This window comes from Ictidomys tridecemlineatus, chromosome 4, assembly GCF_052094955.1.
Source record: "Ictidomys tridecemlineatus isolate mIctTri1 chromosome 4, mIctTri1.hap1, whole genome shotgun sequence".
Classification (NCBI taxonomy): domain Eukaryota; kingdom Metazoa; phylum Chordata; class Mammalia; order Rodentia; family Sciuridae; genus Ictidomys; species Ictidomys tridecemlineatus.
In genome coordinates, this window is record NC_135480.1 from 168,992,178 (window position 1) to 169,012,580 (window position 20,403).

Genomic DNA, 20,403 nt, shown 5'->3' on the forward strand with positions numbered 1-20,403 from the left:
AGATATAGTTACAATTTTTTTGGTTTATTTTACCAAACTTTAACCAATTGCTCAGAGGTCAATCAAAATTTCTGAGGAAATTCTATCAATTTTTAGCTAATTAATTTTAATTTCTATATCTTGTTTTTTTGAATGTACTGACACTGCTTCATCTCTATGTTTACCTCTTAAAATAAAATTCTGTCCTTCAATTAAAAGACAGAAATAAAATAGAGCAGGAAAGATAAAGATGGGAAAGGGAACCTAAAAAAAATGGCTATAGAAATAGAAATATCATAAGAAAACTATGAGAGAGACCTGTGAATTTTAAAAATGGAGATTGGCTGGAAAGGTTGCTCAGGGCTAGAATACTGGCCTGGCATGTGTGAGGTCTGGGTTCAATTCCCAGCACTGCAAAAAAGTAAAGTTGAATTAAATTAAATGAATAAAGGGAGCATTTAGAGGTGGTAGGTGATTTGCCCAAGGTCATTGACTATACTGTGGAAGGAACCCTTTTCAAAGTGCTCATAGTAGTTTTAAATTTGTAAGCAGATGACGATAAGCAACAGACTCTGAAGAATGAATATGTGAAGAGTTTAGCTTTGTAATCAAATAACTAACAACCAAATTAATCTGATGCATACTTAATGATATGCATAATCATTATTGTGTTACAAGGTGATTAGTAATAATTGCTAAAGGGTTCACATAAATTACGTTAATTAGTATTGTTCTTATACAGTCAAACTAAGTAACTCTTAGGAGTAGCTGAAAAGAAAGAAAAGAAAAAGCAACTGGAAGAAATGGAAAGTTGTTCTAATGCCCCACTGAAGAAACAAAAACTTAAAGAGTTGCATAGATATCATTTAGCTTAATTCTGTCTTTGAACAAATAGACTTAAGACTAAAGAATGAAGATTTCTTTTGGGGTTTTCCTGGCTTCAAAGTAGGATACTTTTTTAAAAATTTTTCTGGCACTAATTGCTTGGCTCTGAAATCTGAAGAACTTAGAATTGCCTGTCTTGTCAAGCGATGAACTGGCAGGAGAGCTGAGAATAGTTAACTTTCATTTTTCATCTGCTATGAACAACCTCCCAGGACCATCTTTTGTAGATGGAACAATCATGTGGAGTAAATCAAGATTCTACCTTCCTCTTAGGGAGTCTAAACCAAATTTCAGTGGGAAGAGAAACACAGAGCACAGAATGTAGGCGGGAAAAGGAAAACTGCTATGAGAATGCCTAGTCGGCTTCAGTCCCCAGTGCACAGGGCTTTGAAATCCTTCTGGCTGGGAATGCCTATGAAGAAGGCTCCAACACTCCTGCACCTGAGAAACACTGAGTTAAGCAATATGAGAATCTTCAGAACTACTTCACTAGGTGTCAACCTGATAACTTTCCCTATTGTGACATTTTCCCAATTAGAAGAGCAATGATTTATAGAGTGGAAAAACAAGAGGACTGGAGTCAGACATATTTGTGTCTACATTTCATACTAAAGTGCCAAAATCACAGGATTATGAGTGCTGTCTCACAGAGGAAGTGAAAGAATATTCATCATGTAGCCTAGCAGTACACCTGCTTGCTATAATAAAAGTGTTTTTTTTTCTTTCTTTTTAGACATACTGGCATACCTTGACCCATGATCATGGAGTTTCACTTAAGATCCTTAACTTTCTGTCAGCGTATTATCTAGTTACACATGAACAAATCTTACATACATCTCGTTAGACTTGTCCAAAAGTATTTCACATGCTGGATGCTATTGTAGATAGTAATTTAATTTAGACTAAATTTCACATTTTTAACCACTAGTACCTAAGAAAAAGCTATGGGTTCTCTAAACTCAGGGTTCTTTTCTTCTAAAAAAGAGACCATGTGAATATTGCCCTGTGCAATTTGGAGCTCAGAGAAATAGCACACCTGTGATAGTAGTCTTGCTAATTTTTTCATTAATAATAAAGTCCTTTGTCTCTGACTCGTTTTTTTTTTTTTTGTCAGCGTTCATGGAATTTATTAGCTCTTCTCCTCACCATCAAACCCATATTATAATTTATACTGAACAAAGGATAATCGTTAAATAGTACTATTTTTATTCATCTGGGTCAAAAAGTGCCGATTAGAGCAATTAATAAAAGGCCCTGACATAATTAATACCACAATAAATCATAAGACCAATATTGTTAAATGAATATTTTAAATAATAATATTGAGACTCAGGTTCAAATAAACTAAACATATCATTTAAGTATTGTCTCCTGGTGGCACCAGATGAGAGACCACTAGAGATTGAACAGCCCTTTGAAAAGCCTTTCTTGAAAATTTATCAAAGATAGCTCTGGCTCTTCTCCTTGTCTCTTCACACAGTTAATTATCAATCAAGGAAAGTAGGAAGAGAAGTAACTCTGGAGTTAATTCATCTGTGAACCTGGAGGTACCTGATGCAGGTGTGCTGCAAAATGAAATATGCCATATAGTGTTCGTGCCACAGCTGCCACAGCTGCAAGGGAGACACATGGAGAATCACTGTGCTGCATTTGACATGTTCATAAACATAGGGCATATATTTTCCACAGAAGAAATCCAGTATAAAACCTCTCCATGAATAAGTCTGCAGAGAATATCCAGATTGCTTTTCAAATCCCACAGAACATAACAGGAAGTAAGCAATTCAACAGATCCTTTTCATATTTACCAAGTTGAACACAATGGATTCAGGAAGCTGAGAAAGAGAGTTTGGAAACCTCACTCTGGCTGCCAACTCAGGCAAAACTCCTCCCCCTTCTTAAACACAAGGTACTACAGCTGTGTGGATGTTATAATGATACGAGTAATGACTCTGGAGAATGATAACCAAATTTTTGCATCTTAGCACTCCCATTTTCTGCCTCTGTGGCCAAGATCAGTTATTTAACTTCTATTATCTTATAATATATAAAAATGAAATAATAATTCTCCTTGGAAAACATCACTGTGTCCGGCACAGTAGACCTAGTAAATGGGACACATCATCAACACTTCCAGGTCACAACAGCTCTTCAGTGGAAGAGGTAGACTGATTGGGGCACTCTCATTTCCTGTATAATCAACCAGAGAGTTTTTCCTCTCATGGCTCAGGGGAAGATGACTCACACAGAACCCCAGGTGAACACTTGCACTCTAAGAGTAACACAGGAAAAATAACCCCAGGGAACAAGGTGCCCTTGAGTCAGGGTTGCAGTATTGTTTAACATATTGGAGCTTCCTTTGACTTGAAATAGGATGGTTTCTCTCTATTAAATCTTCAGAGAAAAATATTCCATTTATTCAGCTCTTACTTTTCACTGAGAAAAGGCCAGTGGTAACAACAGGGTGCAAAATGTGAAGACACAATCAAGGAGGCAAATTAACTACTCACTCCAGAGTCAGTACTCAAAGAAAGATTATGCTCTAAATCTGAGCAGTTAATATCTTCCATGGCAATTAAGCCTGAGCTGTTTACAGCTCCAAGAATAAGCTACAATGTACCTGAGGAAGGAGAGGCCATGGGGAAGGCTTTCAATTTCTGGCTCTTTATATTTAATTAACTCTAAATAACAAAGTGAATTTGGGGTCAGTAATGGTAAAGTGCATTTGGAAAAGCAGCGAAGAGACAGTGGAGAGAATATCTCAGAGGTTAGAGGACTTACCTTTAACTTAGAGTGAGCTCTGTGCCACTGTCTGTGTCAAAGAGAGTAACTGTGGCAATGGCTGATCCCTTCTATGCGATGCCAGGTACACCGTTGAATGAGGAACAGATACTAATGTGGGTGCCATCTAGGTTAACAAGATAGTGTGTAAGAAGCACCCAGATCTTAATAAATATTCAGGATGGAAATTAGTGGGTTTTTTTTGCATTCCAAATATTTCTAACTTTGCATGGATTTCTATTTTTTCTACTTTAACTTTTATTAAATGAGAACACACACATACACACATTCTCTCTCTCTCTCTCTCTCTCTCTCTCACACACACACACACACACACACACACACACACACACACACACACACATTATAGCTGCCTAAAATGCTTTCTAATGAAGCTAGGTTATCTGGATTTCCTCACAGTGTTTCCCAAGTATTCTTATAGGCTATAAGGAATAAATAGGAACAGCTATTTATTCAACATTTACTGTGTATCACTTTACTAAATATTATACCAGGTGCTTACCTATTCCAAATAGGTATTGTTCACACTTTACAAAGCAGGTTTCTTATCTGGATAAACATCTTGCCAAAGTCACTTTCTGGTAAGTGTTAGAGCTTGAACTGGAACACACATGTATATGATGTGAAAAGTCTTTTACTGTGACTGTAGAAGAATGTTTCACAAACCTCCATGACCAAAAAAATCTTGAAGATACTTTCTAGAAATGTAAATTATGGAGCTTCCTTCAAATCCAAACGTACAGGAAAGGGCACCACAGAAGCTCAATGTTTGTGAACATCCCAGATGATGTTCATAAACTTTTTTGTGTTCTGAACTTTTTTGTCTGTTTGTTTTTAATAAACAATCATTTTTGGAAGAAAGTAAGATTTTGATAGAAATTCCTGTAACATTAATTTCTATTAACAACATGTACACAATTAACTCTGAATATTTAAGGTGAAGATACACTATTGGAAGAGCCTACAGAATATCGATTTTAAAAATGCTGTAAAATATTTAATGAAAGTAATGTAGTTATGTCAAATTGACCTTTACATTTTCTACTAAAAATATTACAAAATGTTCAATGTCATACAAATGTTTAAATAAGTTAAAGTGTTTTTTAAAGTACAAATATTGTATATTATTAATTGGAACACAGAATAAACCATGCAGTCTATGGCATCAAGACATGAAGAGCCCAAGCTCTTGAATTTACAAGCTCTGTGGCCTTGAGCAAATCTTAAACTCCGTGGTTCCTAGTCGTTCCATCTAACTAATAAATGGAATGATATTTCCCTTTCGGGGTAATGTATTGATTAAAAGAAATAAAATTGACAAGTGGTTTCTAAATGAACTCATACAGTTATAAAAATGAGTAGCTTTTACTATTATGATGTCCATAGGAGTTGGCTCTTTCTCTCTGCCAAGTCTAAATCCATTAATTCTTTCTGGTTCTCCATTAAGGAAAAGAGTGGTGTTTTCAAGAAGGCAGAAATGGTGCATGGCCCCTGGGTGAGATGCTAAACTAGAATGTTTCCTTTTGTGTTACCAATTAGTTAGTAGGAGTTTAAATCTACAAAACCTCTTTAACAGAGGAAAATGAAGGACATCATCCTAATGTTCTTAAATATCTCTCCTATATGTCTGCAATAAAGGTCTATTGCTTACAGCTATTTCTGGTCATTTACACTGGTGGAGATAATAGCAACCTCATAGACCTTGGCAATCATCTTCTAAGTTAGTTCTCTTAGAATGGCTTTGTAATGTCTTGATTATCAGGTGTGTAAAAAATTTAATTATGAGGAATAAGAATAGGACTGAAAACTATAATGGCAATAATTATAGTGCTGTGTACAATAAGTATAACTTCCATGATGCAACTCATTTAGAGGTAGGATATGACCCAAAGTCACTTTACCACTTCTATAACTGGAACATATAAAACTACTTTGCAAAAGCATCTTAGACATGCCCCAGGGTGCATAAAAAATAACTGCTAAAGTTGTTTATGATTTCTGAAAATGAGCAAGAAGATCTGAGTTAAGAGTAGAGGAAGGCAACCAGGAGGAGGTAGGAGGAATGGGAAGGGGCATTACTAGGGAATGGAATTTACCAAATTTTACTGTTGTACTGTGTGCATATACAAATGTGTAACAGTGAATTCCACTGTTAAGCATAATTATAATGCACCAATAAAAAATACAAAAAAAGGAAGATCTGTGTTAAAGTCTAGCTCTCACATAAATTCTCTGAACTTTAATTTTCTCATCTCAAGAAAAGGTGATTATAACTATGCCATAGAAGAGAGAAGCTATGTGTAATCCATAAAATGATCTAGCAATTGTAATTATAATAAAGGTTATCAATAAAGTGTTAAGTTCAATGATGGTTATAATTATTTTCAACTGTTAGATTTATCCAGTTTATTTAATATATCTATAAATTCTATAAAAGTCTAATGTGTCCTTATTACAATATTGGCAATCTCCATTCCTCACAGGTAGGTACATTTAAGTCATAGTTGCTTATTTCCTTGATTGAAAACAAACTGTATTTACACTCATATATCAATTTCTATAATATGCTTTTTGATCCTTCTCAGAGTTCAGTATTTTTAATTCCATTTTTATAACCTTCCCGTGATCTTCTCCACAACTCTGTCCCTTTGAGCCCTTACAATTTCCCAGATGTGGAATGGGACTTTTACATCAGAAAGCACATTGGTTTTGGAGCCATGTGTATAATGTTGAGCACATGGATTTTATGTTAAAATTGTGGTCAGGCCACTTACCCAGATGTTATGACTTAACTTCTCTAAGACACCTGTTTCCCCATCTGTAAAATAAACAAATACAAAGCTATGTATACAGCTCATAATTTTTGCGAGGTAATACTGAACTCAGTTTCCCATGAAATAGATAGAGGTGACTATGACCTCCTAAACGCTCCAAACTCACCAGGTACGTGGGCTGTCCCAAGGAACTCCCACATAAACTGGCCTCAAAACCCACTCTTTTGGAAACCTGGTAGTCTTTTTGCCCTGAACCAAAGACAACAGTGTTCATTTTCTTGCCCTTAAAACAGAAGGACCACAAAAAGCAGGCTCCTTCCCCTAGAGTATAAAGCAATTGTGGCTTTAACAACTTTGCCTGGGATTCCATACCATTCCATAGAAGGATGACAGGACAAGGTCCCATGTGTCTCTTTCTGGCCCCTGAGTATAAATTGCCCCCATAAAACCAACTATGTAACCAGTTGCAGTATGGCATTGCTAAATTTTCCCTAATCTACTTTGTTTCATAGTTGTTATCAGCTCTCTGCGCCACTAAGGAAAACATGCCAGCAATGTATATTCTCCTGTTAGTATCCTGGCTTCCTGCATTTTTTTCCTTTGCTATTTACTCCATGCCATCTGGATGGTTTCAGAAAATTATTTAGGCACAGTATAATTTAAAATTGCAAACAATTCTTTCTCTAAGGTCTCTGTTTACCTGTGTTTTAATGCTATAATTATTTGCCATACCATAAATATGGTTACCAAGCATAGATGGTATCATCAGCTTTGATTTATATAATAATGCTTCTTTACTAGATCAATTTTCTAACTGCTGACACAGTGGAATTCCAATGAAATCTTGAAAGACTGATGGATAATATCAAAGTCAAGATAACTCCTAAATATAAACAATATTTTCTTTCCTTTATCTCATACGCATTGCCTTTATATAGTCCTGTGTACTTTCTGTTAGTCTTACCTAACAGATCCTTGCATTTAGTTCAGGATGCCATGGCTTTTGCAATTTTTAGGGTGCTATCTTTGAAGGACTTTTTTTTTTTATAGTTCCTGTTAGTGACCCAGTAACTATTTTCATGGCTCTCTAGTCAAGTGTAAAGTGCTCTGATAGCATGTCAACAAAAAGTGGACTACTAGGAGAGAGACTGTATAAGTGCTATGGTGATTGATTGCTTATTTGAATCTTTCTGCTCCTGGCTGCTCCTTGGAGGTTGTCTCAAGGAAGACAAAAATCTCAAGTACAGTAAAAGCTGTGTTGTGTGTGTGTGTGTGTTTATAGAAAACAGAGAAGAACAGGAGGTATAGGGCTAACAGGGCTTCTGGGTAGATCACTAAAAGCAATGTTGTCTGAAAAATATTTGTAATTTGTAGAACTGCCCAGCAAATTGAGCTGATGAGAATAGCCCACAGCTATCAGGCTCCGGTAATGCTGTTTAAAAGTCCTGCTGTTTCCTGGTGGCTCTGCTTGAGTCTCACAGTGGTGAGCAACACTGCTTCTTCTAATAATCTGAATTATCCAAAAATATAAAAGAAAAATTTGGAGGAAGATAGATCATATCGTCAAATTCAACTTTCAAATCAGATACTCGGTCTAATAAACACCATCATGTCTGACTTTCTACTAATAAACTCAAGAAATTTATTTTTCAGTTTGTCATTTTCTAAGTTATACAGATACAAAAGGGAGACAGCCCTGCCCTTGAGAAATGTACTATATAGATAATTCCAATACACTGTTATAAATGTTCTTAAGTCAGTAGCAAAATCTAGTAGAAATATTTGTTTCTGGGATAAAGTAGCTGATTTACAAAACAGATACTGGGCATACTAAGAGCAAAATAGAGAATTTCTTTTAGCAAAATAGCATTTGAATGATAATTAGGAAAAGTTATTATTTTCAAAAGAAGTAAAATTTAATAAATATAATATTCCTATGAGTTAGTAGAGACTTCTAAGCAGCTATTTGATGTTGAATTTATTCAATCAATCTGCATGGTTAGCCCTAGCCAGGTCATCTCAGATTTCAATCATCACTGATGGTTTTTCACAAGTACTATTTCTCAGTTGGAGAAAAAGAAACTAGGATTCCAAATAAGAATTTCAATATCAAAAAACTTTGACTTATTTTCCTCTCCTGTAAAAGCCAACTTTCTTTTTAATGTAGCAAACCTTCATATTAAAATATTTTTATGAAAAAAAAGATAATCATAGGATGCACTTACTCTTAACCAAGGAAAAAGTAAATGACTGGGAAAATAGGTTTAGTCATTTCTCAAGCAACAGTGCCTTAAACATCAGCCTAGTGCCCAAGACAGATAACAAATATTTTGTCAGTTGGCTGAATAATAATTATTGAGCATCCACTGGGCATGAAAAGGCTACACTAGATACCGCCAGGAAATAGAAAAGAAAAGCCAACATGATCCCTGCCCTTGAGGAGTTTAAAGTTTAACAGAAAAAAAAAAGGGCAAGCTTACTAAGATACAATAAAAACAGTGACATCTTTTAGTGATACCCTTAGGGAAAATGTCTTACAGTGATAACCTTATATAACTAAGGAAAACTATAAATTTTATTTAAGCACTTATTTTAGAAAACTTGTAAATATTTCTTCTTCTCTTTCAAATGTGTACAAATGTTTTAAAAACCAGATGATTCTTTTTGTCAGCTTTATGACTTAGGGATATCTTTATCAAAGGACATGAGAGCCATCTCTATGAACTATAAACATCAACGGACTTGCACCTCCCTCTTCCAGTTTCTGTGTGAGGTTAGGAGCAAATCAGTTTGTTCCCTAGCTCCAAGCTGTTAAAAAAAAAAAAAAAAAAAAAAAGAAAAAGAAAAAGAAAAAAAAAGTCCCATCAAAAACATGTGAGAAATTTGTCCACCCTCTGAATAAGGTCATTTAACTAACACAGATATATTGCCAGGTAAAATTAGGATGAACTCTCTGTGGCAAACAGTGATGTCAAGTCCTCTTACATGAGAACTAATTGTTGCTCCTCTGGAAAATATGTATGTAATGGGTACAGTCATCAGCCTGGCTGATGTAATGATGACACAGTTATCATCCGGACTGTATAAAAGGGTAAGCTCTGTCTCCACCATCTCCTAGCCCATTGTGCATAATGCAAATGTCTAATTTAATGGTTACTCAGTTATGATATGTATTTATTTTCTATTATCTACCTTGGTGGAGAGGTTTTGTTTTTAATTATAATTCCCTAACATATGTCAGATAATGATATTCTTGTTTTCTAGAAAAACTTTAAAATCAAATGAAGAAAACACTCCTAAACTAGGGTAGATTAAAACAGATAATTTTTAATGGTGCCATTTAATATCTATTTTATTGTACCCCTAGGAAACTATTACAATATTAGCATCTTGAGTATGTAAAGATAGCTAACCTTTAAAAAGTTAAAATAAAACTTTTTAAAAAAAAAGAAAGAAAAAAGAGAGAGACAGAGGAAGGCAGAAATGTTGTTTTTGGAAATCAAAGAGCTCAGTTCTAATTCTAAATTTCTCTTAAATACATTTAAATGTTTTTGCATATGCTATCCCATCTCCTTCCCATTTTTAAATTTAAGGCTGTTCTACATCTACAATGTCAAAATATATGCACATAAATATATACATGATCCCATTTAAAACTTATTTTAATATTAGTTCTGTAAGAATGCATTTCTTGCTCACCTCTGCTCTTTGAAATCAGTGTTTTCATAGATAGTTTGTTTATATGAAACTTGTTCCCTATATTCTTTAAGAAAAATTCAACAGAAAAATATTTCCTTAATTCTTGAATGTTGATAAATATTTTTCATGCCCTTTATACTTAAAGGTAAGTTTAACTAATAAAATATCTTTGGCACACATTTTTATTTCCTTGAGCATTTGAAATGTTATTCTTTTTTTCTTTTGGCAAGGGCATTGCTTTAAAAAATGTGATGAAAAATTAATTCAGTTTTCTCTTTAGCTTAAATTCTATTTTTACCTAAATGTCTCTCAACATTTTCATTTTTAAGGTCCACAGTTTTATTTAAAAATTTGATGTCAGGTATCCTGGATTATAATTTTCAAATACACAGTATGCTATTCAAATATTTTCAAATCCATTCTCTTTCTGTTCCTCTGTTTTGTTCAAGCACTCTGATCATAAGTATAATGGATCTTGGTTTCCTAGCCTCAATCTTGCTAGCCACAGATAGCTTTGCCAACTTCACAGAACTCCCTCTACTGTTGTTTTAGGTATTTCAGACATATGCTATCATGTGTTCTAAAATTTTCTGGCTCTTCCCTACTTTTATCTAAACTTTTATTTTTTAAATTTCCCTTGGACTCCACTGTCCCTGTTCAGATTTATGTTGATTATCCTACCGTCACACTCCTCCGCCACCATGCTTTTTCTAGTGTGAGGCATTGTCAGACAAGAGTGCTCCAAGAAGTAAATTTTGAAAATACACTAGATGTAGATGAAACCAGTCCCTCCAGATCTTCTTGCTATGGGCAACTGGTACTCAATCTGTGATTGGAGAAGACAGAATCCCATCATTTCCAGCAGCTATTCTCAAATGGTCTCATTGTGCCTTCCAATGAATACCTTCAACTTAACTCTGGGGTTCTCCAGTGACAGGAACTCAGCCTCCCTACTGGTTTTCTGTGTGTCTTGCTGGGCATATGCTGATGGACTCATGGCTGCCTGTGTTTTCATTGAACCTGCTGGTATCTGTTGTAAATGCTGTGCATGAATTTTTTTAAATATCCTTTAAATGAGAATATGCAAAGATCTAAAAGCATGATATTGACATTTCTTAGCATACAGTTAACACACACAAAAAAAATGGTCAAGGAAGTCACTGGTGGTTAGTCCAAATGTCACAATCTCCATGATTAGTTTCTTCACCTTCCTTTACTCTGGGTCTGCATGTTCAAAATTATCCTGATTCAATGGCAAGACTAAAAGACATTGTTTTAAGACAAGGACCATCACACTTCAAATGTACTCATTAGCTAAGTGCTCAAGGCCATTTGTTATCACCCTCATCTTATCAAAATTCAGAATTTTCTAAGTACCTCTGGTTATACTTCAAAAGGAAACACTGTCTTACTTGCATTTTAATCTGAACTTCAAATTTTCTTCCTGAATTCTTGTGGTCAGCTTATTAGGTATATTGAAAGATTCCATGTAAGAGCCATTAAATGATTAACTTCATGAATCAATGAGAAAAAAAAAATCAATGAGTAAAAACTTTTCCTGAGTAGAAATAATCTGAATTAAAAGAAATCCTGCTTTAAAATCTTTTAAGATTTCTGTATTAGAATTCCCTTGTATGTATAGGAAATCTGATGCTGGTCTGGTTGGTTGTCTCTCTCTCTCTCTCTCTCTCTCTCTCTCTCTTTTTGTATATTTTGACTGAAATTCTAGTTTCCCCTCCCCAGTTTCAATTTTTTTTAATTTTGAAGGATGACAATATGCAGATCAATATATATTTTATTTTATATATTTATATATATATTATATATTTATGTTTTATTTTAGTAATGGCACATATATATATATATATATATATTAATGGCACTAAAATATATATATATATATATATTTTTTAGTGCCGTTACTCTTTACCTGTCTATATTCATGATGGAACTAAGATCTCTAGGAAAGTATGAAGAATGTCTAACTTGTTCACTACTAAATCTTTACTACCTAGTGCAGTGCCCCAAAGCCACTCCATAAATATTTGTTGAATGAATTAGTAAATGAATTAATTTGTTTCCCCAAATATGTAGATCTGAAGAAGGAGATGCCTTGGATAAAGAATAGGGAATCACTGCTGCTCATTTGTAAATTAATAAGTTGGCAGTTGGATAAGCCTTGTAAGACTAATTATTATGAATAAGTGACCTGTGAGTAATTGATAAAATAAAGTTCCCCATCCTGGAAAATCCAGGTAGTCCCCAGTTTAAGGTAATGTACTCAAAATATATGCCTCTCTGGAGGCACTGCCTTTGTAGTTCTCTGGATTCCTTCCTTCTGAACATCCTTCTATTAGAAGAATCCTTTTTTTTTTTGGAAAACCAGTCTTTAGCAGGCAGAAAAGTCTGCAGCTATCCACTGAAGACCGGTTGCATGTATATAACATCTGAATCACTTTTGGCTACTTCTGAGCACACATGAATAAGCAGTAAAATGAGACCCCAGCTTAGCAATTCCTCAGCAAATGAATGGGGAACCATGCTCTGGGTAGTTATTGATAATACTAAATGGCCCTTGAAAATTGCTCATTGGAGCTGAAAGCATACCTTATTTCTTCTTTGCCTTGAATTTCCTTTAACTCTTTTTTTTTTGGGCTTCAGAATAGTATGCTCCCTTGCTTAAGTGTGCAGCTTTGCACACAATCAGTACATGCAGGCTACATCCTTCCAGACTATTTCAAGAAAAAAGTTAAGTTTGAAACTGCAGACCGGAGAGATAAATAGAGAAGAAGAGTTCTAAAGCTGTGATAGTGAGGTAATAGGCATAAGATGTCAAAACTACCAATCTATAACTTGAACTCTCACCTTTTTAAATCCAATTTATCCACAGTGGCATGTCAATGAAATGGAGAGAGAATTCAAATCTATTGACTCAAACTCCTTCCATATATACTACCTTTATAAGGGAATGAGAAAATGTCATGAAATGTATCTGCTAAGAGTATAATGCTTAGCTATGTTTGGAATAAGTAAAAACAACAAAATTGACTTATATATGAAGATGTGATATTTGAAGCATGGCTATTTACAAAGGATGAGGGGATACTGAGAATTGTTCAAATAAGAAAGGAAGCATTAATAGGCGGAGGAGGAAGAGGAGAGTATTTTGCTACTTACGTGCCACAGTGTCAACATTTCTCTATTTAATGGTGGGCTGCATGCTGAATAATTCCTTCCAAATCCCACTGCTGGAAGCCTCAATCTCCAAGCTTTTAGATTAATCTATTATTCATGCTGCTTGTTTGCACAATAATATTGATTATTGGGCCAAATAGTAAGATGATATTTTTGTTTTCAATGAACACTCATGGCAAATGCGTGAAAAACCAAATTTAAAATGTGGAGAGGAGGATATACAGGGTATTTCAATTGGAAAAAATATGAAGTTCCTTAGGTTAACTGTGGACAATTTTTAATCATCATGAATCCTGTGAAATGCACACTATACCTTGCTATGAAATTATACATACCTATTTTAAAAAAAAAACTCAGCCTATGCTGAAAATTACCAAATAAGATAATTGGGTTATTTACTTATTTAGGTGATAGGGATTAAACCCAACACCTAACACATGCTAGGCAAGCACTCTACCACTAAGCTATACACCCAGCCTGAGGAATTAATACTTTTGTTAATATAAGCAAGATTAAAATGTTTTGATAGGTTAAAAGAAGTTTTATGTGTGGACTGAATGACATTTCAAACTCAATTTTTGTAAAGACAATACTTCAAACATGTTAAACAAGTAGAAGCTTAAGCTCTCTATTTTTATAATAGACTGTGAGCTATACAAGCAAGAATGACTTCCTATTCTCCTGAAGGCTTTTTACACAACATATATCACACATCTAAATTATGCTAGAATGTTATAATGCTTCCTACCACAGTTTACTGAATGAGAAAAAAAATAGGCTCCTCCTGAAATGGAATGTGCTTTTTGTTAGTTGAATTTGTTAAACCAATGCTCAAATATATACCACAAACATCTTTCATTTGGTTGCACAGCAAAAATTAGAATTTCTTTGCATATGTATGTTTATGCCTAGACATGCATTTATTTACACACACACACACACACACACACACACACACACATACACACACACATTACAGAAATGTGATGGGTTTATTCTCTTGTTTTTATGTGTTATAATTAATAATATAGGATTTAAAAGACAATCTGCCAATTCTGAATCAAAAAAGAGTACTGAGCTTTCCTGGCACTAGAGGTCACTAAAACCAGATTACAGATAAATATGACTACATTTCTGCAAATGAAGAAATAAAGAGGGAAGAGAGGTAATCTACACTCCAATATGAACTGATAAAATATCAAAGTAAATTATGTATTTAGTACTATCCAAATTATAATACAAAACATTAAGAGTTCATTATTTAAAAGAAAATTAAATGGTATATTCTCAAATCTAATTAATAAGGGAAACGGATGCTTCTTGTATTTATGTGTCCATTCAAGCCATTGGATCTTCATGTGTTTCTCATTTCAAAAAGCACATAGGTCAAAATTGTCAAGTAAATTATTTGTAAACCCTTTCCAGAATGCCTGGGAATGAGCACATCAAGAAGGTGATGGGAAAGGAGGAGGGACTGAGGGATGGGAGAGAGGTGAGTGACGAATGATGTATATGTGTGGATACTGGATACTACTAGTGATGCTATCCATGTGGCCACAGGTGACTAGACTGAATGATGACTTGTGTTATATAAAAAGTGACTTTTCTTGATTGCCACTGCTGAATTCTAAATTTTTTGTTAGCACAAAAGACTTCCCGAGGCTTTGGCTAGGAACAAAAAAAATCACCCCTTTTCTAATGGCTTTCTATTGTTGATCCCTAGCATTATACAGCTGAGAGACTGCTTGATTTTGAGCAAGCACATCTTTATCCTACACCCTTCAAATAGGGCTCATTTCCATTTGTGAATCCCACTGCTTCATAGACCTTTGGGGTTTCATAACCCCAAGGACCCTGGAACTTTTCTGCATTCAGGTTACAAATCTTTAGAAAGTAAGGCCTGCCTGCCTCATAGTTTCCTAAAATGCTTGCTACATCTTTAAATATCAGCATGGTTTAGAGTTAAGAGATAAATGTTCTTGGGCACTTGTGTTCTAGATGTCATAGAGAAGGATATCTCTTGGGGCCTCACATTCTCTAGACATTAAATGAGATTACTGGATTATACAGTCCTAAGATTATAAATCTAATACTCAGTGAATTGATAAGAGTCTACTTAAGCTAAAGAAAGTATGACTAAGCTCTGCTAAGAACTACTAAAGAAATAATTTTAAGGAATATGAATGACTGATAACAACTGGTACTTCCTAGGCTATTCTCCATGCACAAATATTGGTCATTATGAAATTTTATGATATTTTCTAAATATGTTTTGGAAAAAAAAAACAACTTTGTTACCTCATTCGTTCCTTGTTTGGAAAATAGGATTAGTTATGGTGCTAGAGCACAACTAACTAAAGATGTAACCAGTCACATCTTTAATGGGAAAAAAAAAAACCCCACAAATATCTGATCTCTTATTTTGCCGCAGAATCCAGCAAAACATTTGAAGTATTAAAGGGTGTGGACCAGCAATCACCATGTACCCAGCTCCTCGCTCACAGCAGGAACTCCACCAAAGAGAAAGTAGGCACATTCATTAATGACTTGAAAGTGACCAGGCTTTGGGTATTCTGAAGAAGTCAATTTGTGGAATACTGTTATCATTCAAAGTTATCCCATGAATAAGCCCCTGGCTTATGTGAGACTTAAGTAAGTTGGAATGGATTTTATGTTAGGAGAATATTTTAAGAGCACACAATATGGTGAAAGAGGGAAGAGGTAGCCAGAGGAGATATTGCCATACTTCTTTTTCCTTTGCTTCCAACTTCTCAAACTTCATGTGCTAGCCACATATCAAATTAACTAAAAATTTACTTCACATAAATTCTAAATTTAAATAATGGACCTGGAATTGTAACTTTGACATAGTCATTTAACAGTCCTGTTTAACTTTCAGAATTATGGCAAAAACTAAATAACAGATGGAAATTTTGAAAAAGTTGATAGTTATTCAAATTCAATACTGAATTATTACTAATTTTACTAGTAGTTATAGTACTTCCATAATTGTTTTTCCCCCAAAGTAAAAATGGTCAAAGAGATATTGTGAGCAGAAAAACAAGCCAAAATTTCTTCTTTCCATATATCCTCACTTCCTCCATTTATTCCACAAAAGCTTTTAAAGGCCCAATGTACCAAACAGTTACAAAATGTACCAAACAGTTACAAAATTAGATACCACGTTTGGCTCAGAAAAATGTAATGATGATCCAAATAGAAATTTTCTTAACCACAGATAGTATGTCAGAAAAGACCATCAATTGATTGTACAAGCAAAAATTGTAAAATGATATTTGTGCCAGGATAGAGAAACCATAGATTATCTGAGACACTAATCATGCTGATGCCTCTTCCTTCTTCTGTCAACTTGTATAGAGAATTTCCTCACAATTTGAAGAAATATTTGAATGTTAAAGTACATACACATTGAACAACTGGGACTCAATAAAAATAGCCTTCTCTGGGGAAGAAAGAGGCAAAGAGAATTTGAATAATGTTTCTAATGCTGACAGCCTCTGTACAGAGGAACAAGCAAGGTCCTATTGTAAGTTACTCAACCACCAGTCTCCATTCTTAAGAAGTGTTCATTTCTGTTCTTTATGACAGCTATTGAAAGGTGGAGACAGAGTTCAAGTGATAATAAACCAGGAATGAGATGGTACAAGATTCGACGTAGGGAAAACAAAAGTTTTTCTTGAGCTTAATCTGTGAGGCAGTAAGCCACTTTTGCCCAGAAACTCTTCAGAAAGATGTATTTTGATCTCATTATCTCAATATAAGGAAGTTACAAGCAAAGGATTTCTTAATTTTTAAAGAGCAGTGTGCAGGCACATTCATCATATAATCTCACACAAAGATATCTTGGTCGAGGGTAGAGAACATGACAGAAAAAAATAGGGTGGGGTAGGGGTTTATTATAAATCTGTGATCCATCAGCAGTTTAGTTGCTTGAATTAAGTCCTGTCTATAACTGTGCTTGCTCTGATAAGCTGCCAAAACAAGTTATTTCCACATGTAGGATAAATCATAAACTCAAGGTATTGAATCCATTTTTATTTTATTTTAAAATTCTGATTTATCTCTTTCCAACAGCACATCCCTGGCTTCTTGCTACATTAGAGAGCCATCATGAATGTCAAGTTTTGATGTGTACCATGAGGACCCTCCTCTATAGTCCACAGTCCATGTGGTCTTTCTGATATGATTGATTGGGGCACAGAAGCATTCTCCAAGAAAGATTAATTGTTCCAGCAATTATCCACTACTGAACAGTTGGCTGTGACTCCACACTTCTGACTCCTACAGAAGCAAGCAGTTTCAGTATTACAGTAATTTATTTTCCCCCTCTCTTTTTAACTTGTATATCCATTTTATTTTTATCTTTTTTTCATTTAGGTAAAATATTTCCTCTTGCCCTATGCTTGAGATTTAGGCATGACTTCAAAAAGATATAAGAAACAGAATGGTCTAAAGAACTTACATGAATTTTCTTTCACCAATAACTAAGAAAGAAATTTCCTTATGGAAAAGTTATATATCAAAGTGGTCAAGCAAACAAGGGAGAGACTGTATGGTTTATTGTTACCTCTCTCCTTTAATATGGATATCACCTAATTGCTATAAATTACTCAACAGCTAAGGCTATTTTCCAAAAATAATTCTCTAAAAGTGCCATTAAGTTGGACTAGATCCGGACGAAACACTACAAGTTAAAGGAACCAGAAAGCACATGCAAATTATTTTCAGCTCATTTGGAAAGACCAGAGCATAGTGCAGAGACAATCTACTTTTGAAAAGTGAATAGCAAGCTTTTACTTAAGATTGTTCTTGATGAAATACCCTAGGGCCCAGGTTAGAAAATTTCAACTCTCTCTGCAAAAACAAAACAAAATAAAATATATCCATGTTCTCCTGATAAGTAATTCTTTGGTAGTTATAAAAAGATTTTTTAATTTACCATTTTCCTATGAAGTGGCTTTAAGCTGAACTAGAAGAGACATCTATTGAGAATGTAAGAATGTTACATTTGAAAAGAATGAATATAATAACATTGATTAAAAATATTAAATATTTTGCATCTGGACAATCTATAGCTGTACATGGAAGATAAGCACATTTAATTTCACTTAAGATCACAGAGAAGAATTGAAAAAGGAGGAATAATAAAACCCAGATCAGTTCTCAGTGCACTAAATGCTTGACTGTACTGCATGTAAAATATGCTTGAGCTTTAAACAACAAATGGCTGCCAATGGCATCTGTTGTATACTGTTACATAGTTCACAAAGCTAAATAAATCAACCAGTTTTATCAGAATGCCTGCAAAGTAATATTCAACCACCTTTCAGCAGATTAGAAAAACAAATCTGTTGAACTCTTTTTAATATGTAGTTCCTTCAGGATAAGTAGAAAACATACTCATGAGCTATCATACATTCTCAGGACAGATTAACATGTTTATTTGGGGCAGCTATTTAGATAATTTAGATATTCCAGGACCTTCTTCTCCAGTCCCTCCCCCCCAACCTGATCCTGGTATGGCAGGGAAGTCATCTAACTTTACTTGACACTTTTCAGGACACAAAACACCTGGAATTATTGATCAGTTCATATATTGCAAAACTATTGATTTTTCCCCTACTGCAGTGTTTTTCATTCCATTTCGGGGGTGGGGGTGGGGTGGGAGAATCACTGTTTCTGAGAAGATGGCTCACAAATTATTTCACTTCAAAGTTGTGAAGTTTTAAACCAGAGGACGCTGCTCTGTGCCACAGCATTCATGTTTAGAATAAAAGAGGGTGTGTCAGAGTCAATTTTATAAATCTTAGGATATATTTCAAAACTACTGAGTGCAGGCCACAATCTTCCCTGATTGCTTTTCTTAAATTCCATAGGAGGATATTTTTAATGTGCACTTTATTTCCACCCTAAGTGTATTATCAAATCCAGCTAAGAATCTAGATGCAAAGGACATTTTAATACTGTCTTACTCAGTATAAAACCATTGTCAATTATTCTCTCTTTCCCCGCTCCTCTCTCCCTCCCTCCCTCTGATACACAGTGTATATGGAATTTTAAAGGCATAAGATGTGTTTAGTATTTTTTACTTCTCTCTAAAACCACTAAAACAAAAAGTTCTAAATTAGTTCATCTTATAATATCAAGCTCTTTGTTTTGTTCCATATACACAGCTAAAAATAGCACATTATGATATAATGGACTTAAAATGTCACAGATTTTAAGAAAAAATAAAACTATAATTAAGGTGCTCAGTATAAATTAGAAGTGTGAATAATTTGTTGTTGTTATTATTATTAATATTATTTTAAATGGTAATGTCAGCTGGGCAATTATTATTATTATTATTATTATTATTATTATTATTATTATTATTATTAAATGATAATGTTGTCAGCTGGGCATGTCTGTAATCCCACTGGCTCAGTAGGCTGAGGCAGGAAGATTGAGAGTTCAAAGTGAGCCTCAGCACCAGTGAGGTGCTAAGCAACTCAGTGAGACCCTATCTCTAAATAAAATACAAAATAAGGTTGGGTATGTGATTCAGTGATTGAGTGCCCCTGAGTTCAGTCCCCAGCAACTTGCCCAACCCCCTGCTCCCTGCCCAAAGAACCTAATGGTGTCAATGAACTCAAAATACTTGGGAACTTCCCTGGACCCTGCCTTCTTAAAATTCAGAATGCCCTGCGATAATCAGATTATCACATTTCAAGTTTGAGACGTCCTATAGTTGACATTTAAAATGAAATGTCTTTCATTAAGGAATATTTTGTTGTTATTGTTGTTGTACCCATGGACAATTCAGAAATCAAAAACTAAAATTCACAGGATTTTGACTATGTATTAAAAATATTTAGATCAGCCAAATTATATTGTTATATCATATGCATGTACCAAGTTTTAACAATGATTCCTACTATTATATATAATCATCATGCACAATAAAAAGTATGGATAACTAAACTTTGAAAATTCTGCTTATAAGAAGAATTAGTTCTTATCTTATACTAATTGAAATTGAAATTAAAAATAATATATATTGAGGAGT

The 20,403-nt window shown here is 34.4% G+C and overlaps 1 protein-coding gene across 6 annotated transcripts in view; it reads right to left on the reverse strand.

The window, feature by feature from the left end:
- Positions 1 to 20,403, reverse strand: part of Lingo2 (leucine rich repeat and Ig domain containing 2) — a 1,122,715-nt gene that overhangs the window by 714,759 nt on the left and 387,553 nt on the right. Inside the window, exon 3 of one of the 6 annotated variants that reach the window (XM_078047734.1) lies at positions 6,441 to 6,484. The exons of the other annotated variants lie outside the window; for them this stretch is intronic. The gene's annotated coding sequence lies outside the window, so the exon portion shown is untranslated. The remainder of the gene's footprint in view (positions 1 to 6,440; positions 6,485 to 20,403) is intronic. 6 annotated transcript variants of the gene reach the window in all.